This window comes from Scaptodrosophila lebanonensis, unplaced genomic scaffold (assembly GCF_003285725.1).
Source record: "Scaptodrosophila lebanonensis strain 11010-0011.00,11010-0021.00 unplaced genomic scaffold, SlebRS2 tig00000380-arrow-arrow-pilon, whole genome shotgun sequence".
Classification (NCBI taxonomy): domain Eukaryota; kingdom Metazoa; phylum Arthropoda; class Insecta; order Diptera; family Drosophilidae; genus Scaptodrosophila; species Scaptodrosophila lebanonensis.
This window is the reverse complement of record NW_022060667.1, coordinates 46,501-52,500: the sequence shown is the minus strand read 5'-3', so window position 1 is coordinate 52,500 and position 6,000 is coordinate 46,501. Positions and strand designations below refer to the sequence as shown.

Below are 6,000 nucleotides of genomic sequence, written 5' to 3'. Positions count from 1 at the left end.
TTTTTAATTTCTTTCAATAAAATCATATATGACATATAAAAACAAACAAAAACATCAATATAAAACTCTAAGCGGTGGATCACTCGGCTCATGGGTCGATGAAGAACGCAGCAAACTGTGCGTCATCGTGTGAACTGCAGGACACATGAACATCGACATTTTGAACGCATATCGCAGTCCATGCTGTTATGTACTTTAATTAATTTTGAAGTGCTGCTTGGACTACATATGGTTGAGGGTTGTAAGACTATGCTAATTAAGTTGCTTAATAAATATTTTGTTTAATATACAAAATATTTAAAGCATATGGTATATTATTGGATATATATATTCATATATTCATAATATTAAGAGCATATAATACAACAATATATATATGAAATGAAACACACACATCATCTCATAAATATACAAACATAATATTCCTATATAAAATTGTATATGAGAGTGATGAAAAGAAGAAAATTTATACTTTCTTTTTTTTCACACAATTCATTTAATACTGAGGAATGTCTAGCATAAAATACATTTTATCTAGAATTGCCTCTTATTAATGTTGTGCGAATATAAATATAAAAAGAATATAAAAAGTATAAAAATGATTGGGACTATGAACTTTTTCTTCTTTTAATTGAATTTTAATGGGTAGTTGTGTTCTCATTTCACATAAAATATATATATATATGTATTAAATTATTAGAAATATTTTTTTCTAATAAATGAAAATATATTTATACAACCTCAACTCATATGGGACTACCCCCTGAATTTAAGCATATTAATTAGGGGAGGAAAAGAAACTAACAAGGATTTTCTTAGTAGCGGCGAGCGAAAAGAAAACAGTTCAGCACTAAGTCACTTTGTCTATATGGCAAATGTGAGATGCAGTGTATGGAACATCTATATTCTAGTATGAGAAATTAACGATTTAAGTCCTTCTTAAATGAGGCCATTTACCCATAGAGGGTGCCAGGCCCGTATAACGTTAATGATTACTAGATGATGATTTCCAAAGAGTCGTGTTGCTTGATAGTGCAGCACTAAGTGGGTGGTAAACTCCATCTAAAACTAAATATAACCATGAGACCGATAGTAAACAAGTACCGTGAGGGAAAGTTGAAAAGAACTCTGAATAGAGAGTTAAATAGTACGTGAAACTGCTTAGAGGTTAAGCCCGATGAACCTGAATATCCATTATGGGAAATTCATCATTATAATTATAATATTTAATAAATATTATTAATAATAGTGTGCATTTTTCCCATATAAGGACATTGTAATCTATTAGCATATACAAAAATTTATCATAAAATATGGCTTATAGTTTATTCAAATTATTATGGCTTGCCCATTGATAACATAGAATAAATGTCATTAAATTTGATAAAGTGCTGATAGATTGATATGAAATACAGTGTGTTAATTTTTCGAAATTATATAATGATATTTATATCTATGATATTTATATTTATTATAGGCACTTGTATGATTAACAATGCGAAAGATTCAGGATACCTTCGGGACCCGTCTTGAAACACGGACCAAGGAGTCTAACATATATGCAAGTCATTGGGATTTATTTTATAAACCTAATGGCGTAATTAACTTGACTACCAATACAAATGGGATTAGTTTTTAAATTATTTTATATAGTTTATTAATTCAATCCCGGGGCGCTCTATATAGTTATGTATAATAATATTTATATTATTTATACCTCTAACTGGAACGTACCTTGAGCATATATGCTGTGACCCGAAAGATGGTGAACTATACTTGATCAGGTTGAAGTCAGGGGAAACCCTGATGGAAGACCGAAACAGTTCTGACGTGCAAATCGATTGTCAGAATTGAGTATAGGGGCGAAAGACCAATCGAACCATCTAGTAGCTGGTTCCTTCCGAAGTTTCCCTCAGGATAGCTGGTGCATTTATATATTGCATAAAATAATCTTATCTGGTAAAGCGAATGATTAGAGGCCTTAGGGTCGAAACGATCTTAACCTATTCTCAAACTTTAAATGGGTAAGAACCTTAACTTTCTTGAAATGAAGTTTAAGGTTATGATATAATGTGCCCAGTGGGCCACTTTTGGTAAGCAGAACTGGCGCTGTGGGATGAACCAAACGTAATGTTACGGTGCCCAAATTAACAACTCATGCAGATACCATGAAAGGCGTTGGTTGCTTAAAACAGCAGGACGGTGGACATGGAAGTCGTAATCCGCTAAGGAGTGTGTAACAACTCACCTGCCGAAGCAACTAGCCCTTAAAATGGATGGCGCTTAAGTTGTATACCTATACATTACCGCTAAAGTAAATGATTCATATTTATATAAAAATATAAATTTTGAAACTTTAGTGAGTAGGAAGGTACAATGGTGTGCGTAGAAGTGTTTGGCGTAAGCCTGCATGGAGCCGCCATTGGTACAGATCTTGGTGGTAGTAGCAAATAATCGAATGAGACCTTGGAGGACTGAAGTGGAGAAGGGTTTCGTGTGAACAGTGGTTGATCACGAGTTAGTCGGTCCTAAGTTCAAGGCGAAAGCCGAAAATTTTCAAGTAAAAATATATATATATATACACAACATACATATTATTATTGATACACTTGAATAATTTTGAACGAAAGGGAATACGGTTCCAATTCCGTAACCTGTTGAGTATCCGTTTGTTATTAAATATGGGCCTTGTGCTCATCCTGGCAACAGGAACGACCATAAAGAAGCCGTCGAGAGATATCGGAAGAGTTTTCTTTTCTGTTTTATAGCCGTACTACCATGGAAGTCTTTCGCAGAGAGATATGGTAGATGGGCTAGAAGAGCATGACATATACTGTTGTGTCGATATTTTCTCCTCGGACCTTGAAAATTTATGGTGGGGACACGCAAACTTCTCAACAGGCCGTACCAATATCCGCAGCTGGTCTCCAAGGTGAAGAGTCTCTAGTCGATGGAATAATGTAGGTAAGGGAAGTCGGCAAATTAGATCCGTAACTTCGGGATAAGGATTGGCTCTGAAGATTGAGATAATCGGGCTTGATTGGGAAACAATAACATGGTTTATGTTCTCGTTCTGGGTAAATAGAATTTCGATTATTTTTAATGATCGTCATTTGTTCCCCGGATTGTTAGTTACGTAGCCAATTGTGGAACTTTCTTGCTAAAATTTTTAAGAATACTAATCTGGAGGGGTTAAACCTTTCAGTTTTAGCTCTTTTAAATTATAACGATTATCAATTAACAATCAATTCAGAACTGGCACGGACTTGGGGAATCCGACTGTCTAATTAAAACAAAGCATTGTGATGGCCCTAGCGGGTGTTGACACAATGTGATTTCTGCCCAGTGCTCTGAATGTCAACGTGAAGAAATTCAAGTAAGCGCGGGTCAACGGCGGGAGTAACTATGACTCTCTTAAGGTAGCCAAATGCCTCGTCATCTAATTAGTGACGCGCATGAATGGATTAACGAGATTCCTACTGTCCCTATCTACTATCTAGCGAAACCACAGCCAAGGGAACGGGCTTGGAATAATTAGCGGGGAAAGAAGACCCTTTTGAGCTTGACTCTAATCTGGCAGTGTAAGGAGACATAAGAGGTGTAGAATAAGTGGGAGATATTAGATTTCGGTTTAGTATCGCCAATGAAATACCACTACTCTTATTGTTTCCTTACTTACTTGATTAAATGGAACGTGTATCATTTCCTAGCCATTATACGGATATATTTTTATATATCTTATGGTATTGGGTTTTGATGCAAGCTTCTTGATCAAAGTATCATGAGTTTGTTATATAATTGCAAACAAATTCTAATAATGAGAGGATGCGCATTTATGTGTATTTTCAATTTATGAATTTGGTATAACTCCAATTACTCCGGTATGATCCAATTCAAGGACATTGCCAGGTAGGGAGTTTGACTGGGGCGGTACATCTCTCAAATAATAACGGAGGTGTCCCAAGGCCAGCTCAGTGCGGACAGAAACCACACATAGAGCAAAAGGGCAAAAGCTGACTTGATCTCGGTGTCCAGTACACACAGGGACAGCAAAAGCTCGGCCTATCGATCCTTTTGGTTTAAAGAGTTTTTAACAAGAGGTGTCAGAAAAGTTACCATAGGGATAACTGGCTTGTGGCGGCCAAGCGTTCATAGCGACGTCGCTTTTTGATCCTTCGATGTCGGCTCTTCCTATCATTGTGAAGCAAAATTCACCAAGCGTTGGATTGTTCACCCATGCAAGGGAACGTGAGCTGGGTTTAGACCGTCGTGAGACAGGTTAGTTTTACCCTACTAATGACAAAAACGTTGTTGCGACAGCATTCCTGCGTAGTACGAGAGGAACCGCAGGTACGGACCTATGGCACAATACTTGTTCGAGCGAACAGTGGTATGACGCTACGTCCGTTGGATTATGCCTGAACGCCTCTAAGGTCGTATCCGTGCTGGACTGCAATGATAAAAATGGGGCAATTTGCATTGTATGGCTTCTAAATCATTAAAAGTTTATATGCATTTATAAACGACAATGAATATGTGATGCCAATGTTATGAGTAACATAGTTAACTTTGGAGGATCTTCGATCACCTGGTGCCAATGCTAGTTACTTATTAAAACATTATTTAATACAATGACAAAGCCTAGAATCAATTGTAAACGACTTTTGTAACGGGCAAGGTGTTGTAAGTGGTTGAGCAGCTGCCATACTGCGATCCACTGAAGCTTATCCTTTGCTTGATGATTCGACGATATATATAATATGTTTATATATAAAAATATACGACTTCGCAATGGTTTTGTACATTGTGCATGTAGTATATATAATAATATATAATATATATATATATAGAGTCAATCGAGAATCATCAATAATGGTAGCCGGTGTTTCACTCACTGTTGGTGGTGGTGTGTGTATTCATTAAGGCCTGCCATTATTATTAATTATTATTATTTTTTTTTTATATATATTTAACCTATATATATTATAACCACCCACCTATATACTACAAAATATTATACATAATGGTGTCCCTATGTATAAAATTAATATATACTTGTCTCTTTGAGCATGCGAAAAGTCTTAAGTATATAATAACTCTATGTATATCACTTTGGAATGTGTACATAGAGTATCAGAAATGTTATAAACAAGAACGCGCATGCCAATTACTATATTCTAGTATAGTATTGGCTCGTGTAAATATATAATATATACAAGTCAATATATACTTGCCCCTTGGAGCATATGCGAAAAGTCTTAAGTATATATGTATCACTATGAAATGTGTACATAAGTATATCAGAAATGTTACAAACAAGCACACCCGCACGCCAATTTTACTATATTATAGTATTGGCATGTGTAAATATATACTTGCCCTTGACTTGAGCATATGCGAAAAGTCTTAAGTATATAATAACTCTATGTATCACTATGGAATGTGTACATAGTATATCAGAAATGTTACAAACAAGCACACCCGCACGCCAATTTTACTATATTATAGTATTGGCATGTGTAAATATATACTTGCCCTTGACTTGAGCTTATGCGAAAAGTCTTAAATATATAATAACTCTATGTATCACTATGGAATGTGTACATAGTATATCAGAAATGTTACAAACAAGCACACCCGCACGCCAATTTTACTATATTATAGTATTGGCATGCATAAATATATACTTGCCCTTGACTTGAGCATATGCGAAAAGTCTTAAGTATATAATAACTCTATGTATCACTATGAAATGTGTACATAGTAGTATATCAGAAATGTTACAAACAAGCACACCCGCACGCCAATTTTACTATATTATAGTATTGGCATGTGTAAATATATACTTGCCCTTGACTTGAGCATATGCGAAAAGTCTTAAGTATATAATAACTCTATGTATCACTATGGAATGTGTACATAGTATATCAGAAATGTTACAAACAAGCACACCCGCACGCCAATTTTACTATATTATAGTATTGGCATGCGTAAATATAT

The 6,000-nt window shown here is 35.3% G+C and overlaps 2 non-coding genes across 2 annotated transcripts; both read left to right on the top strand.

Annotated features, from left to right (window-relative positions):
- The first annotated feature begins 63 nt into the window (after positions 1–63).
- Positions 64–242, top strand: LOC115630243. The gene has a single exon (XR_003996081.1). It is a non-coding gene; the product is annotated as a 5.8S ribosomal RNA (ribosomal RNA).
- Positions 243–736: 494 nt separating this feature from the next.
- Positions 737–4,747, top strand: LOC115630239. Its single transcript, XR_003996078.1, has one exon. It is a non-coding gene; the product is annotated as a large subunit ribosomal RNA (ribosomal RNA).
- Positions 4,748–6,000: the final 1,253 nt, after the last annotated feature.